Raw genomic sequence first — 25,593 nt, 5'->3', positions numbered from 1 at the left:
CCACAAGTGCTTCTGGTTTCAGTCATAAATGAACTTCCTGTTTATTTCTACTGGTACTCTTGAGTATGTGACTTAGCCCTAAACTGAATTCTTTTTGATCCATTTTATTAATGTCTTTGAGGATTTTGAAGAATTAGATTAGGACCCCATGCACTCTACACAAGTTTAATTCCCTGAGTCAGTCACAGCAGGAGGACATGTCCTTAAGTCCCGGGATGCACTCGGTTGCCCTCCTCTGCTCAGCTTTAACCCCAATATCCAATTTATGGCTCAAAAGGCAGCAGTTCGTGGGAGCAATGGCCAGGAATTACATGACCAGCAAGCCATATGCAATTGGTGGAACAAATACACAGAGAAGTTATACAAAAATAAACATCCGAATTATCCAGCAGAGGAGAATCAGACACAGGAACTGGAGCCAGCTATTATGAAGGAAGAAGTTGTATGGGTAATTTAGCAATTAGCCAACTAAAAAGCCCCAAGAATCGACGACGTACCAGCAGAAATGCTCTAGCCCATACTAGCGGCAGCATTAATGGCGTTATGTCAATGCATATGGAGCACATGTGAGTGGCCAAAAGAATGAAAAAGATCCGTATTCGTCCCAATTCCAAAGAAGGAAGACACAAAGGATTGTTCGAATTACCACACCATAGCCCTGATACCACACGCAAGCAAGATCATCAAACAATGCTTGAGTACAATCGTCAATAGGAAAATGGCAGATGTACAAGCTGGCTTCAGGAAAGGCAGAGGCAATCATGATCACACTGCTAACCTTTGATGGATTATGGAAAAAAACAGGAGGTATCAGAGAGACATCTACATGTGTTTCATCGATTATTCAAAGAGCATTCAATGCTCTTGAGCACATCAAGCTCTGGACCTGCCTGAAGGAACTGGCCACATCACCATACCTGGCAGAACTTAAGAGATGACTCTATCAAGATCAAGAAGCAACAGTCCAAATGCCATTTGAAGACATGGATTAGTTCAAGATTTTTAAAGGACACACGCCAAGGATACATCCTGTTACTAGCTGTTTTTAGTATGTGCACAGAAACAATCATGAAGCAAGCAAACCTGGATGAGTCAATGATTGCTGTGAAAATAAGAAGCAGAAATATCAACAGCCTCCAATACACTGATGATACTACCCTGGTGGCTGAAAACAAGAAGGATCTTGAACATCTGATCATGAAAATCAAAAATGAAAGTGAGAAGGTTAGATTGTGTCTGAATATCAAGAAGACAAAGATCATGAAAACAGCAAAAATGTGAACGTCGATATCAAGATCAACAATAAAGAAAATTAAGTGGTTGAATGTTTCATCTTTCTTGACTCCGGAATTGATCGCAATGATGTCTGCATCCCAAGATCAAGAGACAGCTGGCACTTTGAAGAAATGCGATGGTCAGTATGAATAACATATGGAAGAGCAAAGAATTCAACATGGTAACCAAATGTAGATTGGTCAATGTGCTTGTTTTCCCAATAGTAACATATGGTAACGAAACCTGGATGTTGAGAAAGGCAGACAGGTGGAAGGATCGATGCATTTGAGCAGTGTTACTGGAGACGTCTGCTACGCATTCTGTGGACAACCAGACTAACAAACTGAGCAGTTCTGGAACTGATCAAACTGAAATTCTCAGTGGAGATCAAGATAACAAAGCAAAAGCTCTCCTACTTTAGTTACATCATGTGAAACCAAGTTGTTTGTGAGGGGTGTCATGCTTGGAATGGTTAGTAACAAAAGAGGAGGCAGACACCCAAGAACTCACTGGATTGATAACATCAAGAAAGGTACTAAACTGAATATAGAAGAAATGAAACAAGTTGTGTGAGATCAGAAGACATGGAAAGCATTGATCCATAAAGTGGCTAAGAATTGTACTCAACTGAAAGGATAATTGTGAACATTCAGCTTCCAGTACATGAAAATGCTCTGTCAACATAAACCCCTAAATCCTTTTCAGAAGTAACTTCATTTAGGATAGTGTCTACTATCTTCTGTTTGTAATTGACATTCCTTTTACCAACATATAGAAATTTGCACTTTTCTGCTTTAAACTGAATTTTCCAGGTGGTTACTCATTTCTGAAGCTTGTCCGGGTCTTTTTCAATTTTGTTTGCTGCCTCCTCAACATCTGCCATTCCTCCAATTTTATTGTCATCTGCGAATTTCAAAAATAGTTAGGAGTCAATACTGTATCTGTCAATAAGTCATTTTCAAACCTACTTAGTCCTGAACAGGGTCGTGGGAGTCCACCGGAGCCTATCCTATCTATCATAGGGCGCAAGTCAGGAATCAAACCCTGGACAGGGCACCAATCCTTTGCAAGGTAAACACACACACACCAACCACAAATTTTGACTAATTTTACGATCACCAAACAGGAAACAGGAGCACCCGGAGGAACCCCCACATAGACATGGGGAGAACATGTACACTCCATGCAAGAAGGACCTGGGACATGAACCCTGGTCTCTTTACTTTAAGGCAGCAGCGCCACCACTGCACTACCCCAGTACTATATCTGAACATATGTAAATCTATTCTTCATTTGACAATTGATAAAAATGATAACAATATACTGTATTTGTAGCTCAGACTGTGTAATTTTTGAATGTCACATCAAATGTTTGACAATGGCAGTAAAGGATGTGTCAAGTTGCTTATTTGTGATTTATTACTACCCTTTAAAGAAAATAATACAGTGTTTGCTTCATATACATTATTAATAGGAATAGTAACCTGAAATGTCAAAATCTATACACATTTACCAATTTTTAACATGGGTAGGCCGCAAGGTGTTGCCTGAAAGCTCCAGAGTCCTGAAGCTCCAAGTACTTCAGTGTCCTGTCAATTTGTAAGGCATTTGTCTTACCCACCCATCCTAAATTAGTGTTATCTTGGGTTGTTCTGTGGTAATAGGCTATGGATTCTGGGACCCTGAACTGGATTAAACAGAACAAATAATGGAGAAATAGATCGACAGTTCTTACCAATGCACCAACAAGGAATACTGTACATATTTGCTTTCTGTCGACTGACATTTGAGCTTGGGTTTTTAAGTCATTGACAGCAACATGTAAATTGAAAAATGTTTTTTTCCTTTGGTTATATTCTTGAGTAAAAACGCACGTGTTGATTTGATATTTGGACTAAAGTCTTCACACATTATAGACTACACGTCATTATTAGTATAACATGGAAAAAGTTTCTGTTTTAGGTATGTGTTCAGCATTTCTTGCCTCACGTTTCATGTCATCCTACACTTACACAGATAATTGTAGACACGAAACACACAAGAAATGTGTGTATTCCAAATAACGATATATTATTTACCCTATCCAACTTTAGGCGCCTCACACCCAGAAAAACACACTTGATCTCTGAGAATTTTACGAGTGACTTCAGCTCCGTCAGTGGGGGGAGGGATGGGATAGCAGGCTGCTTGTTGCTTGTGCTGATCGACACATTTGCAAAACAAAAGACGCTGATAAGGAGAGGTGCAAATTAATTTAAGGTGGCCCGGGATTACGACTTTTTTCATAGGCTTCGGGGATTCTAGTGTTAACACATCTAGATATCAATACCAGGAAATAAATTCTGAAATTCTGAAGTCATCTTTTGACCTTAAACCTGAATATCTTCAGTGTATAGCAAAAACAAACGAATTGGCTTTGCCATTCCAATAGGGGGCTGCAGCTCTGTCTTTGGGAAACACTTTTTTCCTAGGTTGGAGGAGCTAATCTGAACGACAGATAAAATCTTTATTTTTCATTTTCATTTTCTTTCCTTTCAACTGGACGTTTGCTTATTCTCTTTGTATATAGTATAAGTTTTGTACAGGCTCATATAACAGTCCAAAGAAATGTGTTACTTTGATAGATAATTTAAGAATTCATACCACACATGTGTCATGTCATCATGCTGCCCTATTTTGGGTTGGTTCCTGCCTTGTGCCCATTTCTTTCTGGAGATGTTGTAGCATCACTAACAGGAAAACACAGGTAAAAAAAAGTTGATGGAATATCGAAAAAGGTTACAAACAACTGTCTTATGGCTAACTGACTAATAAGTAGCAACAGTACAGATCATTCAAAGCCAGATCTGCAGGGGTTTCATTTATGCATCAATATACAGCAGTTGTAAGAGAGTTTCTATTTAGAAATTGATCTGAATTATATGTTATGGTGCTTATAATCAGACTTGAGACTGATCAAACTTCTGTAACCTTACAAGATCCATTCTTTTTTTAATTAAAACTTCATTTTTTTCCTGTATTGATTTCCTTTGTTTTCAGTTTTACATACTTGGGGACCTGTTAAGTAAAGGGCATGTGTAAGGAAGCGTGAATAAGATCAAATGGCAATAACTGAGGCAGATGCAAAAATGTTCAATAAAAATTTTAAAACAGCTTGAGGCAGAAATTTGAATGTAGCTGTTATTTAAAAATATCTGCATCCTTTTTCTGTTCTCTTTCCACAAGAAGGAAAAGGTAGCAATTTATTTTTTTTAGGTTGTTTTCCTACTTGGTCTTCTTCTTAAATGTATTAGTTAGCTTAATGGTTGTAAGGCCCAGGAATGATGTGAAATTCATTGTAAAACTTACATTTTAAAATAATTTCTCCATTTTCTTATCTAGAATCAAAACATTTCTTCAGACACAGTATAATTCTGATCAATCAATAAACTTTGCAAGATGGAACACTAAAGGTCACAATCATGACCTTAAAAGAAAAAAAGTGCTCTCTCATGTTACTTCCTTAAAGACCAAGATAGTATTTCTTTAGGAGACCTGTTTATTAAGTAGGGATCTGTTTAGGCCTAAAAGTGACTAGTCTGGTCACATTTTTTATTTTACCTATGATACAAAAATAGAGGTGTGGGAATTTGTCGATATCTAGTTCCTTAGCTTTTATAATGTTAAGTTGCAGGCAACTGTTTTTATATCAAGACACAAGGTTCTCCACCTGACTTCTATACTCTGTCTAAGCCTCCTTGTCAACACACCACATTAGAGCAGAATAATCAGAAAATTCTGTGAGTGACATGACCTGGTTTTATTCTTATAGTCTGTAATGTACAGAGTGAAGAGAAAAGTAGACAGGACTGCAGTCCTGTGTTGCTCACATCCATATCAGAAGAACAGTCCTTAAGTCTCAAGAACTGTGGTCAGCTGGACAGATAGTCCATTATCCAAAACACCAAAGACTCATCCATCTGCATATCGCTGGGCTTACCCCTAAACAGTGATTGCTGGATGACACTGAAGGCACTGGAGAAATAAAAAAAACGTAATTCTCACAGCACTGGCAGCATTGTTCAGGTGGGAATAAGCTTAATGAAGCAGAAATACAGGGGACAAATAAAGTTCTATCTATCTATCTATCTATCTATCTATCTATCTATTATGGTAGTAGGGAATCTGTATGAATAAAAATTAATCATAGATAATATGTACACACCAAACAGGGATGGAGGAGAATTCATGCTTAACTTATTTGCCTTACTTCCCACTATGAGAATAGCATCTAAAGGTGCAACAGCAATAGCAGAGTTTATTAAAGATCACGGTTGCTCTGATCCATGGAGATTTTGTATCCAAATTCAAGAAAATATTCTTTTTCTCATCAGTACATCATAGTTGTTCTAAAAATTGATTCAGTTTTACTGATATAAGTCACTACTCTTTATTAAATCTAGCAAATACTAAGCTATTGTAATCTCTGACCATGCTTCGTTTATTTTGGAGCTCTAATCATTGCACTCTATAAATCCAACTTTCAACTTGGGATTTAAGCTACTAATGCCAGCAGATGATGACTTTATAAAGCTCATATCTGCACAAATTAATATTTTCATACAAATCAATGCTTCAACCGGGACTTCTGCGGGAACACACTGGGAAACACTGAAGGTAGTTTTAATAGAACAATTTTTTTTGTTCTGTGTGTTTCAAACAAAAATGCACTTCATACTAGAAACACTTGATTACTGAGTGGATTAGTGAAATTTCTAGAATTGATCATGAACATGCTAGATTACCAAATAAGGCTCTCTATAGGAAACGGCTACCTCAATAATCAGAATAACATTTTAGTATAATGTACACATAAACGTGATGTTTGCAAAACAATAATAGAGATCAACTGTGCAAATTGAAATGAAATTAGGGAGCACAAAAATAACTCAATAACTCATTAATGGAATACTATAGATCATTTATATTCCATATTGTATAAAGAAAATAAGTCTTAATCAATGAGTTTTTTTGTTAAAATGCGAGTGCCCCCATTCAATTATCTCTTTGCAGAGGATAAACCTACTGAGGCTCGCTGAAATTCAAGATACCATAAACTGATTGTACAATGAGAAATATATTGGCCCAAATAGATATACAATGACATTTTATTAAAAAACACACTTAACCTATCACTAGTAGCAATTTTTATTGAAGCTAAAGAAAATAAAAATGTAACTATTACATTATGTGTCAATTATTGTCTGTCCAAAAAACGCAAAGACTGCAGGATTCATCATAGAAGCCGATTTCACTTCTAAATAATGTTTTTAAGATACAAGCAAAAGTTTTATTGATTAGCAAGATTTTTATTAGTAAATTTATATTAGATTTTTTTCTTCGATATTATTTTGTATATTGTGTTAGTAATCATTTTTTAGTCATTGTGTTTTGAAAATATTTTTTACATTTGTTGTTTTTTATGTAAGTGTTATTAATGTATTTCTTTATGTGCCCTGTGGGGTTACACAATAAGTCAGATGGTCATTTAAAGTAGCAAAACAGGAACAAATAAAGATTTCAAAATGTGAAACATAAGCAAAAATATTAAAAAAAACAGTCAAATCTATTACAAAATACAATTCTATCCTATAAACAGAAAGGAACTACACTTGAGGCTTCATCAATAGTTGGATGTATAATGCTAGAGTGAAGTGCTTCTGCCAAGCTCTCTCTCATTAATTTCTCTTGCTCCTCCCATTTTTACCTAATGCGTGATTAATGCTATGTGGTAACTGTTGCTGGTGTTGGATCATAGGCATTTTGTGGCCAAATATAGTGGCAAAGGGTGGACTATTAGACCAATCCCAATAATTAACAGATGGATTTACTTACACCATTTCAAAAAGTGATACCGAAAAACAGCTTCATTTCCATATCACTTATTTTCATTGTGGTTATATATGTTCTCTATAATTGACTAAGGTATAGATGACAAATAAAATAAACAATGTTTCAACCCTTTACAGTAGGTCTTAAAGGTTACTACACTAGTGTAAAGTTTTATGGGTGTGGAGCAAGAAATGGATTTCTCTCTATTTAGTCTCCCGGGCAGAAGTCCTGGGCTGAGAAGATAACTACTCCCTGAACCTCTGCTGCTTTCCTGTCCCAGATCTATATACTGTAAACTTACTTGCCAGCAATATATACCAGGAGTAATTTGCTCCATAGGAGATGACTGCAAAAGTCTCTCTCTCTCACCAAAACAACTCACATCTAAAACTAAGTGGAAATGTCCCATCATTAATTAAATTAATCAGTCATTTTGAGAATCTTGGTTAAAACCGATTCAATTCTTGTTGCTACAGTAGAACTTCTGTTCCTCCTCAGACTGTTCATGGGGAAAGTGAAAAAGAGTTAGGAAGAAAAAACATTTTGGATTCTTGGCATCAGGGTTCTAGGGTTTATCTTTTTCATTGGTGATGCTACAGTCCAGAGGAACTTACTCATTTTCTTTTGGATTTGCATGACTTGATTATTTTTGTACCATTTATCTTAGAAACATTAAAAAGCCTGACAGGGAACATTTGGAGCTCATGCTTTAGGAAGTCACCCTTATTATGGCATTACAAATTGACTGTCCAACAATGTTTTCTTGTATTTTAACTTCTTATAACAAATGTAATTAATAGTTCCCTACACTTAGAAAGACAGCCTACATTCTGATTGTTTAGCTAATTACAGGCCCCTTTCTCAAGTTTCCTTTCATTCCAAAGTTCTGGAAAGTACTGTGGCTGTACAACTGCAGGTTGACATGCCTATAAATGTTCTATTCAAACTAATCCCGTAAAAATTTCACTCTGGTCACAGCACCAAGACAGCTGTGGTAATTATGGCTAATGATCTGCTGATGATTGCTGACTCAGGCTATTAGCATACTTGTTTTGATGGACCTCAGTGCTGCTTATGTCATACAATACTGCTTGAACATTTCCAGTCACTCATATGTTTTAGTGGCACATTTTATCAGACAGGCAGCAGTTTATTATACTGAGACCTCATAAATCTTCTGCGGCATTAGTTACTCAGGGTGTGCCACAAGGCTCAGTTCTGGGGTCTCCACTCTTAGTCTACTTCCTTTATGTCAAATAATTTGTGCATATGGCGTAGACTATGACTGCTATCCTGATGATTCCCAGATAAATATAAAAACATCTACATTCCTTCCACCTCCTACTCTTTTGGCTTGTTTGAAAGGTGTCAAGGTATGACTGACATCAAAGCTTGAAAAATTAAACAGTGAAAAAACTAAAGCACAATTGTGAATAAGTCTATGTTAGGCTAAAGTGAATGGATCATTTTTCATTATTAGTTTATGGTATCCCTGTTCATACTTTAGCTGTAGTTAGAGGTCTGAGTGTTACATTTGATTCTTCTCTGTTATTTGTTCCACACAATAATTTAGTAAAAACTTCCTTTTATCATTTAATGAATATACCATGACTTCGATAATCCATAACCTTCGCAGATGCTGAGTGTTTAGCCCATGCTTTAATTACATTTTGGCTTGACTACTATAATGTCTGCTCATAACAGTATGACCAGAGCTCTGCTGCTAGGGTTCTCACTTATACTAAGCCCTGGGCACATATTACACCACCTTTGAAGAAACTATATTGGCTTAAATCCTCAAGGCATCTGTAAGTGAGGGCTGGCCTTGGTACAGTAGGCTGGTGCAAGAAATGCGGGTAAGATTAAGTCCGAAAGAAAGTAGACACTATCAGATGTCTGCCACGGGAGGTGCCGCTATTAACTCAACAGATGCATAACTTTCCTGTTGTAAACTCTTCCTTCCAGGTAGTATAATCTAGGACACCGGTGGAAATCAAGGGGAAGGGCATTTAAGACTGTAGCCAGGAAGCACTTTTTTACGCAAAGAGTTGTGGGACTCTGAAACACAGTAATGAACCATACAGTTGAAACGAAAACCTTGACAACCTTTAAGAAGAATCTGGATGAGATATTGGAACAGGTTAGTTATTAGCTAAACAAACCAAATTGATAGTCTGAATGGTCTCCTTTTGTTTTCAAATTTCTTATGTTCTTATTATTCAACTGAATGTTGTATTCACTACAAATTACCTCTGTTAACTTGCAAAGCTGTAAATGACCAGGCTCTGACCTTTGACACCTGTGTGTTGCTGCCCACCAACTCTGATCATCTTAAATTGGTCCTGCACTTGCCATTGCTAAGACTAGGAAGAAATAGAGCCATCTGAGTTTCTGCTCCAGCCACATGGAATGCTTTTCCTCAGAAGCTCAGAGCACACAAGTTATTACTAGTTTTTAAAAAGTGGACTTAAAACTTATATGTTTACTAAATCTTTTGTATAATTTGTTTAGTTATTCTTTTCAGGTTTATTTTATGTATTTTTTGCTATTTTTGTTATGCTTTATACCTCATCCTTGGTCTGTGATGGGCTCATTATAATTAAATCTTATTAGACATTTGCTTTACATTCCTAGTATAATTTTATAGCTGATATCATTTTTTGTGATACTCATTATTGCATTATTTCATTTGAAGTGGTCCAGTGCCGATAAGATTCACAATGTCAATGAGGTGATTTATTTATGGTTTTGGTGGAGATTCCTGAAACGCACACATCCTTGGCCTAATCCGCACACACTCACAAGCAGAGACACAAAACCAACGAATGAATAAATAATATATTAAATGAAAACCCAATACACAACAACAACAATGAGACAAACCTCCCCTTTCCCCTACGGCAATACAGTTGAAACATAACAATGAACCACAACAATAAACACTCACAACAATGTCCTAATACATTCCAATACAATAAAAGCAGGTGAAATGGTATGGAGTGAAGATGAAAATCCCGAGAACAGCTTCTGTAGAAAATAAGTGGGCAGCGAAGGGTGAGATTTACAGGAGCGATCCTTTTGAAGGTTCATGACGATTAATCCACCAATATACACATGACAGGCAGACACGAGACAGTTCATTCATCCTAATGGGAAATAATCCAGGGCACAATTGACTTTTCAGACGTCATGTTGAACAGGATACACAAAAACACCGATCTCCTCTTGCTCCGTCAGGCCCCCCTTTTAAACTTTCCCTTTGGCCTCTTTAATCCCCAGCAGCCCCTACTTTCGTTTCAGTCATCCTATCTGGGTAATCCCCCTTGGTTCTGCTGGGAAATGAAGTTCTTCCCATGGTAGCACTATTACAAATTTATTTTCAAGTTGCTTTTTCGTTCACCATTATTTTGTATAGCAGTGTAAGCTCATGCTGTAAAAAGCCTGTGGTCGTAAAAACTATTGAAATCGTCAAAAAAAAAATTGAAATATAGAGATGTCAGGTAATTGAAAGGAACTACTGTGCGCATCTCTATCCTAGGAGGTTTCATTTTACCTATGTGCTTGCACCGCTTGTGCATTAGCAGCTAAGTGAGTGTCTCTTTCTTCAGGAGTTTTGTTTTGCCAACGTGCTTGCCTTGCTTCTGGATTAGCAACTAAACAAGTGACTCTTTCTTCGGAGGTTTTTGTTTTGGTCACGTGCTCACCTCGCTTCTGTAGAAGCTTCACTTTCCTTCCTTCACTTTTACTTCGACTCCACCTCTCACTTCTGGGCCAGACAGACAGACACACACAATTCCACGTGTAGATGTTTATATATAAGATATTGTTGTTGTGAGCAGCCAGACTTCTGTGTGTGATATCAGTGGGTCTCTACTGTTTAAGACGGTGATATGGCAGTCCTCTTCATCCATGTTTCTGGATTAAAAGAAAATTAAAATCTTATATATTAAAAGTATTTATGGTGCTTGAGTGCTCTGAATAGTTGCCTGTTTTCTACAACTGAAAATCACAAGAAACATTGTAAAGTGTGATACCATCCTCAAGGAACAGCATTTTACAGAAATTGTTTTAATTTATGTAATGTTAATGAGAATACTGTAATTATTCATCCTCATAATGATTTTCATTTGCAAATGTTTGTTTGAGCTAATGTATAGTTGAGGCAAAATTATATTTCTATTGCTAATGACTGGCATCCACCTAATGTGTTAGCCCCTTTTTCCCCTAAATCATGGTCAGTTGGCATGGCAGCAGTCAGTAAACTACACTGGATGCTTATTTCAGCATTTCATTACCCTCAATATGGTTCAAAATGTGTAAAGTAAGTTAAAAAAAATATTCTGTTCTTGCCCAGAGAAAATGGTGGCATTTACTCAAGTATTTGTGCTAGCTGAGCCTGGGACACATTTACCAGGGACCCCATTTCAGTGAGGATTTCCCCAAGTTTTTTTTAAATATCATACTTGATATTAAACATGTTGACTTAAAAAAAATATTTTTTTTTCTCTTGCAATAAACATTTTATCTATTGTCTTTCAGCCTCAATGGAATCTAAATTAATTTTTAAATCTGAGTATTAATTAATGTTCCAGTATTGTGCACCTTTAATTTGATTTATTGAATGCTCTGTTGTTTTGTGCACCGTTGGAAGGAACAGAACAGACGTTCATTAATATTACATTCAGAGACTAATTTGTTAGAGATAAAGAACACTACCAAATCATGTTACCAAAATATGTTTGCATTTGTCTATCTGTGTGTGTAAATTAATATACATTGTCATTAAGCAGACATTTTTTTTCTTAAAGAACATGGCATATAACAAATCACCAGCCAAAGATTTTTATTGATATTCCAAGTACATTACTTTGAATGTAAAGAAAAGTCAAAATCATTTTGCTTCCTTAAAGTCAAGTAAAGTATCAAGATAGTATTTATAAATTCAATTAAATGGTTTTATCTCAATTGAAAGGAAAACATTGCACATTTTTCACTTTTCCTGTATTTACTGATAACTCTGAGTACATTTCAAAATTGATCTGTCCATTCGTTCATTTTCTAAACTCACATAGGCTCTTCTAGGCCTGTGGGAAGCCAGAGATTTTCCTAGCAGCATAGGGTTCAGGACGGGAACCAATTGTATGTAGGAAGTGACACCAACACATCCTGCATACACACATCCAAGACTGTTTTAGACCAACCAATCTGACCCAACGTGGTGAGATCACACATGACAATGGGGAGGAAGATGCAGTGACCAGTCTATAATGTGAACACTGGAGCTGAGAAGCCACTGCAGCACCCTAAATTTCAATATGATTTATAAACATGTTCTTTATCCTATGCATGGGTTCTGTTATCAACATTTTCTGAAGTGTACCACTGAAATGGGCTAAAAACTTTCAAAATGTGACTTTAGAAATTACTTCCCATTATTATCTTTTATTTTAATGAACCTTATCAAATCCCTTATAATTCCATTGGCAGCTGAGTTTTTCTGTATATGGATATTTAAGAAGCAACGCTTTATACAATGCATTATTCTTACATTATGTTTTACATTCACTTTTTACTCTTCTCGATTAATATATTACATTCATTAAATATTTCCATCTCATTTAATTAATTATAAAACAGTCAGACTCTCATCAAAGGTCACAAGATTTTAGTTAACGCAAATGCATTACAATGAGAATCGCCTGCTGCATTTTCATACTGTATATACCTATATAGAAAAACACAAATGTAAAATGAAGTGATTAACTATAATTCTCTTTAGACAAGACCTTATGCAAAGGTACACAGATAATATATCAGTTTTTCTTGAATAAAAGCAGGAGTCTCATCTAATCTGTCATCTTGAGTGTTCTTTTGTATCAAAAAGAGAGTTAACCATCTGGGATTTCTTTTCCATTTTTTTTTTGCTCAATATGGAAATACAATTTTCTTTTCCCAGGAAAATTGGAAGGGCAGTTGAAGTGATTCTTTGTAATTTGCAAAGTAATATCCTTAACTAGAGGCACAGCTTAGCCTATACTCTAGACAGTTTTGTCTGCAAATTTTTCCTTAAGGAGATGTGCCTCCATGGGATAGACCTCCTAGGCATTTCCTTGAGCCATCTTCTGATATCTCTACCTTGAAATATAAAAGCCAACCTAGTCATGATTTCATTTTATAGTCCTTTGTTCCCCCATTTTACTGCTTCATTAAACTGCTGTCAGTTTTATTCACTATATTGAGTCTGTAAATAGAAAACACAAATGCGGAGGGTCACATACAGTGTTAAATCCCGAATGTCTTCATAGCCCTCAGTAAAACCAAAGCAGAATTAGATAATAAAGAGATGGAAATGGTGAGAAACACTGAAGCACTGACTCTGAAGGGGCCATTTGCAAAAATTCAGTTTTCTGTTAGTTATTGTCAACCCTTTATGAACTTTTCTTTCAATCCAAATGCATATGAATAGTGCTTAAAGTCTTTATAAGCAGTGTTTATGACTTTATTTTTATTTGCTGTATTGTGAGGAACTAATACTATATCAACATGCAAACACCTTGAGCTTGGGAAAGGCACTATATAAATAAAATGCATTATTTTATAATTATTATTAATGGGCAATATGGTTAAAACAAGCTTCCCATCAGGAACTTTTTAGGTGAACATCCCTACACAACATTATTAGGAGATAAATTTTGCGATACGATTTTGCAGTACTGTAACCCTGACTCTAATCTTATTGTTAAACAAAATCACAATAATCAGCTCAGTCAGAAAATGCATTGTGTGGACACTATAGTTAAAAACACTACTCGCCTTTCTTTTTCAATATGTGAAAACATTTTCTTTTATATATTAAACAGTAAATCAGGAGTGATGCTATATACTTCCTAAAGGTCCTAATTGAGAGAGAATGAATCGTAGAGCAAACTAACCCTAAAAACTCAAAACTCCATAGCATTGCCTAATGTGCTTCATTTTTATTTTGTAAAGTGTTTGAACTTTCTCAAAGATCATCATAAAATTATGTTTCCATAGTGAGGATACTTTTATGGAATAAATCAGTAACCTTCTGTGATAAGTCACAATTTTTAAATTTTTTTGCAAACATTTTTATTTATTCTCAAAGCATTAAATAGTAATTAAAAAGCCCCACATGATAATTTCCTGTTTCATACTCCTATTTAGTCTCCTAGCAGTGTATAATTCTCAAATTTTTAAAACAACTCCAGTAGAGCTAATCATTAAGGAGTGCATTACACATTCATTAGTTTCTGCATGTAACATAACATTTGTAAACGCTCCATATGTCTTCTTTAAAGTTAATACATTTTTTGAAAGAAAAAGGTGAGAATTAACACTTCATAAAACATTTCATTATCATGCATTAGATATTGAAAAGCACAGTGAGATCAAACAGAATTATAAAAAGAAAAGTAAAACAGAAACGAGTACTAGTTCTATATCTACTCTATATATATATAAAATATAACTATTTTGTGCAATGATTTTATGAGATGTTTTTATGTCACACTTTAAATCTGACTTATTTTAAAACCTACATATACAGGTGCCGGTCATAAAATTAGAATATCATGACAAAGTTGATTTATTTCAGTAGTTCCATTCAAAAAATGAAACTTGTATATTAGATTCATTCATTACACACAGACTGGTGCATTTCAAATGTTTATTTCTTTTAATTTTGATGATAATAACTGACAACTAATGAAAGTCCCAAATTCAATATCTCGGAAAATTAGAATATCAACTAAGACCAATGCAAAAAAAGGATTTTTAGAAATGTTGGCCAACTGAAAGGTATGAACATAAAAAGTATGAGCATGTACAGCACTCAATATTTAGTTGGGGCGCCTTTGGCCTGGATTACTGCAGCAATGCGGCGTGGCATGGAGTCAATCAGTCTGTGGCACTGCTCAGGTGTTATGAGAGCCCATGTTGCTGTGATAGTGGCCTTCAGCTCTTCTGAATTGTTGGGTCTGGCGTATTGCATCTTCCTCTTCACAATAAAATCTATGGGGTTAAGGTCAGGCGAGTTTGCTGGCCAATCAAGAACAGGGATACCATGGTCCTTAAACCAGGTACTGGTAGTTTTGGCACTGTGTGCAGGTGCCAGGTCCTGTTGGAAAATGAAATCTGCATCTCCATAAAGTTCGTCAGCAGCAGGAAGCATGAAGTGCTCTAAAACTTCCTGGTAGATGGCTGCGTTGACCTTGGACCTCAGAAAACACAATGGACCAACACCAGCAGATGACATGGCACCCCAAACCATCACTGACTGTGGAAACTTTACACTGGTCCTCAAGCAACATGGATTCTGTGCCTCTCCTCTCTTCCTCCAGACTCTGGGACCTTGATTTCCAAAGGAAATGCAAAATTCATCAGAGAACATAACTTTGGACCACTCAGCAGCAGTCCAGTCGAGACGCTTCTGACGCTGTCTCTTGTTCAAGAGTGGCTTGACACAAGGAATGCGACAGCTAAAACCCATGTCTTGCATACGTCTGTGCGTGGTGGTTCTTGAAGCACTGACTCCAACTGCAGTCCACTCTTTGTGACTCTCCCCCACAGTTTTCAATGGGTTTTGTTTCACAATCCTCTCCAGGGTGCGGTTATCCCTATTGCTTGTACACTTTTTTCTACCACATCTTGTCCTTCCCTTCGCCTCTCTATTAATGTGCTTGGACACAGCTCTGTGAACAGCCAGCCTCTTTAGCAATGACCTTTTGTGTCTTACCCTCCTTGTGCAAGGTGTCGATGGTCGTCTTTTGAACAACTGTCAAGTCAGCAGTCTTCCCCATGATTGTGTAGCCTACAGAATTAGACGGAGAGACCATTTAAAGGTTTTTGCAGGTGTTTCAAGTTAATTAGCTGATTAGAGTGTGGCACCAGGTGTCTTCAATATTGAACCTTTTCACAATATTCTAATTTTCCGAGATACTTAATTTGGGACTTTCATTAGTTGTCAGTTATAATCATCAAAATTAAAAGAAATAAACATTTGAAATACATCAGTCTGTGTGTAATGAATGAATCTAATATCCAAGTTTCACTTTTTGAATGAAATTACTGAAATAAATCAACTTTGTCATGATATTCTAATTTTATGACCGGCACCTGTATATGTTTGGTATCATTCTTTTCAGTATTTAATGAACTTTAACATGATGTTGTTAGATTTTCAGATTCTTATTCCATTTTTAAATTCTAAACTAAAAAATATCAAGAACTTAAGATCCAAGAGGACACTGGGAAAAAGATCTCTCAATTAAAATATCAGAAGAGGAGTGGAAAGTAGCAATGCAGAGAATTCACTCGAGCTCCATATGCGCAAAGCATACAATTATACAACTCAAAATTATATATCGAGCACATTTGTCTCGACTAAAACTCTCCAAAATGTTTCCAGGGCATGATCCAACCTGCGAATGTTGCAACCAAGTCCCAGCCTCACTGGGTCACATGTTCTGTGCCTGCAATAAATTAACATTATTCTGGAAAAAAAATGTTGATTACCTTTCAGATAGCCTTGGACTCACAATCCCTCCTAACCCATTAACAGCTGTGTTTGGGGTTCTTCCAGAGGGGCTTAAAGTGGAGAAAGACAAACAAATTGTGATTGCATTCACTACACTTTTGGCGCGCAGTCTTATTCTGATAAACTGGAAGAACCCAAACTCTCCTCTTTTAAGTCAGCGGGAAACCAATGTGTTATACTATTTGAAATTGGAAAAAAATCAAATACTCAGTTAAAGGATCTGTACAGACTTTTTTCAAAACATGGCAGGATCTAATCAGTAATATTTTAAAATAAGCTCATAAAGCACAGAGAATTTATTAATTTAGGTATGTTTACAAGCCTTAAATTTCACGCCGTTTGGCTTGCTCTCTCTTTCTCAGAGGTGGGGATCGATCTGTTCTTAACTCAGTTTTTCTTTTTGTAAAAACTTGATTGCTTTGTATGGATTGCAATAAAATTAATAAAAAAATCAAGAACTCACATCCTGTGAGACAAGACCTTGTGCCAAGAGGTTTAACCACTCCCGGGGCCGAAAATTAGAACAATTAGAACAATTAGAACAATCTAGACGAGAACAGGCCATTCAGCCCAACAAAGCTCGCCAGTCCTATTCACTTGCTTCCTCCAAGAAAACATCAAGTCGAGTTTTGAAAGTCCCTAACGTCTTACTGTCTACCACACTACTTGGTAACTTATTCCAAGTGTCTATCGTTCTTTGTGTAAAGAAAAACTTCCTAATGTTTGTGCGAAATTTACCCTTAACAAGTTTCCAACTGTGTCCCCGTGTTCTAAATAATAATAAAAGACAAAGAGTAGGACAGCTGCTTTACAGGCTTTTAAATGTTCAATGTTCATCGTGTGAGATGCAGATCACGCAGCACAGCAGCAGCAAGCCGGCAGCTGATTGCGCAAAGAGGAAGTAAAAAAAAAAACTGTATTTATTTCCCATTGTATCACCGTTTAAGAGGGGGTTTCGGAGGAGCGGCCGCATCTCCCTGGGGCGCATTCAAGCACCCCTCTTCACAACGCGAGCGTCAAAGATGTGAAGTGGGTGGCACGTATCGCGGGCCTGAGTGGTTGGCAAGCAAAGAGAGCAAGGGGGAACCCCCTAGTTACTCTATATAAAGTATATATATTTATTATATTCATAATACTTACATATTTATTATTTATATGTAATAATGGATGGCCAGGATGCCTTCTTAAGGGAAGGAGCTGGGGAAGTAGCTTGCATGGGGCAGTAGCTCCCCCGGCACGAAAGATTGCAGCCACCCTGGCTTGGTTTGGAGCATGGGAGCTCTACCCTGCTGGAGCCTGTGGCTACTGCCAGGGGAGTATGGAGACCAGCTGAACCCTCCTCTGCAAGGCTGCGACGATATCCAGAAGTACACCCTTAAGAAGATCACAGGACACCTGAGGCACTTCCGGAAAAAAGAGATGCCTCACTCTAATCGGGCACTCAGAGAGTTGGGAGAAAGCAGACAAATTTTGAGGGAGGATTGGAGGTGGAAGAGGGAGAGAGAGAGAGAGAGAAGAGAAGGGAAGAGAAGAAATGGACTGTGTTAAATTGCTGTGTTGGTGCTTTTTACTGTGCTGCTGTGGGGAGCGAGTGAAAAGCGCTTCCACACGTGAATAAAATATGTGCTGTGTGCTTAGAACTTGTGTCTGTGACTGTTGTGTCGGGTGTTTGGGGACCTGTATGCCCACTGGTGGTTACTATCATATATTTCTCTCTTTCAGGCCCCACCACTTCAGAGTAGCAGCCAACGGAAGCACAGAGCAGCAGCATCTTCCACAGGCACATAGCCCTTCGCAAACACCTGGATAAGTTCAACTGAAGTAAAGCTGACACCTAACCAAGAGAAATAACTGGCAGTTTGAAATCCAAGTCGATTGCTCACCGGGTGGTGGAAACTCAAAGCCGATGGATGGTCTCTTAGTGATTCAGCTGAATGTGTAAAACTCTGAAAGCACCAAAGCTAAAAAATGAAGAAGATGCTATCTGTTCTCTACCTGTCGAGGGCACATTTATATGTTGTGTGTCCTGCAGTATGTACAGTTCAGGTTTTCTGGCCGACAGTGTAGACAGCTTCACCTGTCAAAAGTGTTTAGTTAATTTAGAGTTAGTCGGGAAAATATGCGAATTGGAGGACCATGTTAGGAACCTGATAGCAATTAGGGAAACCGAAAATTGGATCGACTTCGTTTGTTTAGACAATTCGGCTACTTCTGATTCGGCCTTTCCAGCTCCCACTGTAGTCAGTGCACAGCCAAAGTCAGCAGCACCAATTCAGCCACAGGGCGAGTGGGTAACAGTAAGACAGGGATCCTAGAAGGCAACATTTAGTCCCTCCGCACCCAGATCACCAATTCGGACCCAGAACAGATTCTCAGTACTCCGCAGTGTAAGAAAGTGCTCATAGTTGGCGGTTCCATATTGCGGAATGTTAGAATTCCAAACTATGTTAAACCAGCAGTTAATGTTAAATGCCTCACAGGGGCCAAAATTTCTGACATAGAGGCCGTATTGGACTGTGTCACCGACAATGAAGTATCTACCTTATTGCTGCATGTCAGCACTAATGATATTTACTTACAGGAATCTGATATATTAAAGAGGAACTTTATCTCTCTATGCACCAAAGCTAAAAGAAAATGTTGGAATTTAGTTGTATCTGGCTCCTTACCAAAATTATATAGAGGGGATGTGATTTATAGCAGATTGCGTTCCCTCCACTGCTGGCTAGAAACCTGGTGTGCAAATAAAAGCATAGCATTTGTGAACAATGGAGGATGATTTTTGGGAAAGGCCTGGATTTTTCAAAAGAGATGGTCTTCATCCTAACTGGAGGGGATTTTATGTATTATCCCAAAATATGGCAGCAAAACTGCCTGGTTGACTAATTAGAGCACCATCCAGGCCGCAGTCATGTGATCTCAAATCACAGGCTGTTGTTTATCTCACCTGTTACCATCCTGAAGCTGTTACCCATAATACCTGTTGTGGGGCATCCAGTAAATTTAGTCTTGATGTAAACCTTAAATTACTTGATAACCAAAAAATAAGGTGTATAATTAGAGCAAGAGATAAAACCAGACCCTCCACCAGGGGCATCTGTAATAGAAATTTACTTCAAATTAAAACAAAAAATATATCACCAGTTCAGAATAAAGCATACAGTTTTAAATGATGCCTACTGAACATTCACTCTCTTGGCAGTAAATCTGCTTTGGTAAGTGATATTATTTTAAGTACTAAATCTGATCTATGTCTTCTCACTGAAACCTGGCTTAGTAAATATGACACTGTTCCCCTAGCTGAGGCGTCACCAGATGGATACTTGTTCCTTCATAAGTCTACAGATTCTAGTTGAGGAGGAAGCCTTGGAATAATTCATTGTAACAAAATGCAAATCAATTCTAAAAATGTAGGTGACTTTACATCTTTTGAGTCATTCGTTTTAAATATTAAAACAGATTCCAACACAATTATAGTGCTATTCTGCAGACCACCACCAACAACAACAACAACATTTATTTATATAGCACATTTTATACAAAAAATGTAGCTCAAAGTGCTTTACAAAATGAAGAATAGAAAAATAAAAGACACAGTAAGAAAATAAAATAAGTCAACATTAATTAACATAGAATAAGTAAGGTCCGATGGCCAGGGTGGACAGAAAAAAAAAAAAAAAAAAACTCCAGAGGCTAGAGAAAAAATAAAATCTGCAGGGATTTCAGACCATGAGACCGCCCAGTGCCCTCTAGGCAATCTACCTAACATAAATGAAACAGTCCTCTTTGTATTTAGGGTTCTCACGGAAGGATTTGATAATGATGGTCATGTAGACTTCTGGCTTTCTGCCCATCAATGTTGGAGCATCATGATGCTTTGAGTAGGTGGTGGTGGCACAGGCCGCCACCACAAAGAAACCGGAAAAAGAAACAGAAGAGAGAGTAGGGGTCAGTACGGATTTTAGAGCCACTATGAATAGTTATTATGATGAATTGAACATACAGAGTATCCAGATTAAGTTAAAGTGAAGTTAGTAGAAGGCCATGTTAAAGTAATGTGTTTTCAGCAGTGTTTTAAAGTGCTCTACTGTATCAGCCTGGCGAATTCCTATTGGCAGGCTATTCCAGATTTTAGGTGCATAACAGCAGAAGGCTGCCTCACCACTTCTTAAAGTTTAGCTTTTGGAATTCTAAGGAGACACTCATTTGAGGATCAAAGGTTACGATTTGGGATATAGGGTGTCAGACATTCCGATATATAAGATGGAGCGAGATTATTTAAGGCTTTATAAACCATAAGCAGAATTTTAAAGTCAATTCTGAAAGACACAGGTAACCAGTGTAGTGACATCAAAACTGGAGAAATGTGTTCGGATTTTTTTTTCCTAGTTAGGATTCTAGCAGCTGCATTCTGCACTCGTTGTAAACGATTTATGTCTTTTTTGGGTAATCCTTAGAGGAGTGCGTTACAGTAATCTAGTCGACTGAAAGTTTCTTAAGTGAAAAAATGCTGTCCTAGTGGTCTGATGAATATGTGATTTAAAATTCAGGTTACAGTCAACAGTTACCCCTAGGTAATAAGTACCAGGGCCAGGGCGATATTCATTGTTCATGACTGTATTTAGCAACCTTTTATCTGATTTGACTATAAATTATGATCACGTAGTATTGATGGGGGATTTTAATGTACACATTGATGTGGAAACTGACACTTTTAGCAAATGTTTTACTTATTTATTAAATTCAGTAGGATTTTGTCAGATTTTCAGAGGTCCAACTCATAATCGTAAACACACATTAGATTTAACTATAACTTACAAAGTTGAAATTCAAAATTTAAATTCCATTAAATGAAGTTATTTCTGATCACAACACAATAATTACATTTGATTTAGTCCTGCCCTTGCCAACTCACTCACAGATTAAAACAAAGAAAGTGCGACATCTAGGTTGTAATTCTGTTTCAAAATTTATAGATACTTTGAGCAAGTCGAGGGTAATTGTGGAAAACCATTTAGATCAGTTAACATCACATTATAATGTGACCTTGAGAGATACTCTGGACACAGTGGCTCCCCTTAAAACAAAAGTGATCAAAGCACATAGAAACTCTCCCTGGTTTAATGAAAACACTCGAGCTCTTAAATTAGAGTGTTGAAAACTGGAGCGCAGATGGAGAACAACAAAGCTACATGTCTTTCAAATTGCATGGACAGAGAGTGTTAAAAATATAAAAAAGCTCTTTAAAGCTCGCTCAGAATACTATTCTACAATAATAGATAGCAATAATAAAATCTTCAGGTACTGTTTAGAACAGTGGCTAAATTAACAAATGGGAATTCAGATCTACAGTGCAAAATACCAACAGATATTAGCAGTACAGACTTTATGAACTTCTTCAATGAGAAAATTAAAAATATAAGATCCCAGATCTCAGCATCACAGTACAAACCAAATACTAGCTTAGCAGACCCTGTCTCACATTGCATTCAGCACTTTAGTAATTTTAATCCTGTAACTGAGCAGGAAGTCTTAACTTTAATTTCTAAAATGAAGCCCACTACTTGTTCCCTAGATCCAGTGCCAACAAAACTAGTAAAAAGTGCAATGGATGTTCTTGCAGCGCTATTCTAAACATTATCAATAGTTCATTATTGCATGGCACAGTACCTGATGCACTAAAAGTGTCAGTCATTAAACATTTACTTAAAAAGTCAGACCTAGACCCACACATACTAAATAATTATAGGCCTATTTCAAATTTACCCTTTCTCTCTAAAATACTAGAAAAAGTAGTCGCCAATTGGCTTCAGTCACACCTTATGCATTACAATTTATTTGAGAAATTCCAGTCAGTTTTCTGCACTGGTCATAGTACAGAAACGGCACTAAAGCGGGTTGTAAATGACATTCTGATATCCTCTGATGAAGGAAACTCCACTGTAATTATGTTGTTAGACTTAAGTGCAGCATTTGACACCATTGACCATTCTATTTTACTGCACAGGCTAGAAAATGATGTTGGGCTTACAGGCACTGTGCTCGCTTGGTTTAGTTCTTATTTATCAAATCGATTCCAATATGTACAGAAATGTGCTGACAGGACTCCATCATTATACACAGAAGTGAGATCTATATGGTATGGGACCTTTACTGTTTTCACTTTACATGCTTCAGCTTGGATCTCTCATTAGGAAACATAATGTTAATTTTCACTTGTATACAGATGACACCCAGTTATACCTTTCAATTAGATCAAGTTTCTCCAATTAATTGTTAGTGAATTAAAGGTGTGGATGGATGAGAACTACTTGTCTTTAAACACTGATAAAACAGAGATGTTAATTGTTGGAGGGAATGACGCTGATCACAACAATATTTTGTCATCATTTAACTCAGTTGGAATCACCATTAATTTTACTGAATCAGCCTGCAATCTAGGAGTTATCTTTGACTCTAGCATGTCATTTAAAGCGCATATTACAAAGTTGTCCAAATCATGTTTCTTCCATCTTAAAAATGTTGGAAATTAAGGTGTTTTCTAAATAAACAGGATTCTGAGAAATTAATTCATGCATTTATTTCTAGTAGGATTGACTACTGCAGTGCTGTGTTCACTGGATGTTCAAACTGTTCTTTATACAGCCTCCAGTTAATCCAAAATGCTGCTGCAAGAATTATTACAAGAACAAGAAAATACAAACACATAACTCCAGTTCTTAAATCCTTACACTGGCTCCGGTTAAGTTTAGGGCAGATTTCAAAATCCTCCTTTTAACATATAAAGCATTAAATGGCCAAGGTCCGGCTTACTTGTCTGAACTTATCATGACTTACAAACCAGACGCACATTAAGATCTCAAGATGCCGGTCTGCTTATGATTCCAAGGATTAATAAAATAACAGTGGGAGGTTGAGCTTTTAGTTACAGGGCCCCTAAACTGTGGAATGGTCTGCCTGCTACTATAAGAGATGCCCCTTCAGTCTCAGCTTTTAAATCCCAGCTGAAGACTCACTACTTCAGTTTAGCATATCCTGACTAGAGCTGCTGATTAACTGTACAGACTGCATCTCTGTTGTTAGTCATTAGCACTAAAACATAAGTAACATGATAGTTATAATTTGATACTAACCCTCACCTATTTCTCTTCTCGGTACTCAAATGTGGCACTTGGTGCCAAGGCCCACCTGCCAAGTTGTTTTGCCTGCCTAAGGTAAAGTCATCTCTGATGGAGGATTGCAGGAATCGTGGGGTAGAGTGGTCATTTCATCGGATTGGCTGGCCCAGTGCTGACTCAGCTGTGGAATGGCCAAATGGGGGAGGCAGCTTGATGGCTGAGGTCTTCAGGACTCCAAATCCAAATCATATTATGGGATATCATATACTGTTAAATTCTACCCCATACTTGTAAATGTTTTATTTTTTATACTTTATGGAGGATTTGTTCTGTTCTGTGTATTGTATTGTATTGTATTGACACCCTTCTTTTTGACACCCATTGCATGCCTGGAAAGGTGCCTCTCTTTGAACTGCCTTTCCCAAGGTTTCTTTCATTTTTTCCCTACAAGGGTTTTTTTGGGAGTTTTTCCATGTCTTCTTAGAGAGTCAAGGCTGGTGGGCTGTCAAGAGGCAGGGCCTGTTAAAGCCCATTGCAGCACTTCTTGTGTGATTTTGGTCTATACAAAAATAAATTGCATTGTATTGTATTGTATAAATAAACGTCTACATGTGGAAGTGTGTGTGTCTGTATGGCCTGAAAGTGCAAGGCTATGGCATGACACTCAAAGAAAGCGACTGTGTCGCCAAACTGAAACTCACTTGCTGCTTATATACAACAGAGGTGAGCATGTTGGCAAAACAAAACCGCCGAGGAAAGAGAACCTTGCTTAGCCAATAATGCACAACCGATGCAATGCGATTGATTGAAGTGCCAGAATCCACGGTTTCTAGGAGCCTGGGCTTTTTACAGCACAGGCTTACACAGCTAGTATGAATATATTTGCACATACAAATACATATTGTATACATCTTATTTTAAGTATATGATCATCCTTTAGATTTTTCAACCAATTATTCACTCTATACAGAGATAATTTCTATTTAAAGTCCTGGTGGCGCACTGTAGTTGCAGATTTTCATTCCAACCTATTTGTTTATAATTGAACTTCTAACTTAATTAAGCAAACTTTTAGTTTTAGTGCCAATCCAGAAATTACAAAACTGATTTTGCTAATTTTTTGTACTTTGTACTTTAATGTAGAAAGTATTTATATATGTTACACGGGGGTAATTTATTGTGATTTTCTTTTAAGATTCTCATTATCATCATCATTATTATTTTATTCTGCTCTTTTCAGGAGATTTGGTTATTTAATTCATTACACACTAAGCAACCTGTGGCCTTTCACTATTTAATGTCATTTACCTGGGTAGGTAGTTAACTTGTCATTAACTGTCATTATGAGAATACAATTAAGTAAATTAACTCACCAGAAAAATAGAAAGAAAAATTAATAGGAAATGATGAAATGAGGCACATATTTATGCTATAGTAAAAATACAAACATTTAAAAATTTCTCATCATCTAAATCTCTGAATCCAGAATATGACAAGATAATAAAAAACGGCTAATTAAACAGTGAGACTGAGTAGTGATAAAATGATACACTGATTGTAAAACTGCTTGAAACTAAAAACTAAAAGAGTGTGTCTCCAGGACTGAAATTGAGAATCAGTACTTTAAATACTTTAGCTGCAATAGATTTGTTTAAGCCATGAAGATTCAGCTCAAGGCTTATTGTATTTATTAATAGGCCAAATGCACCTACTGTTACCCTTTACTGTAGCATTATGACAATTACTAACACTGGGAACTCTCAGGCAACAAAT

Source organism: Polypterus senegalus, chromosome 7, assembly GCF_016835505.1.
Source record: "Polypterus senegalus isolate Bchr_013 chromosome 7, ASM1683550v1, whole genome shotgun sequence".
NCBI classification, from domain to species: Eukaryota; Metazoa; Chordata; class Cladistia; order Polypteriformes; family Polypteridae; genus Polypterus; species Polypterus senegalus.
The sequence above is the reverse complement of the archived record's forward strand: the minus strand, read 5'-3'. Positions refer to the sequence as shown.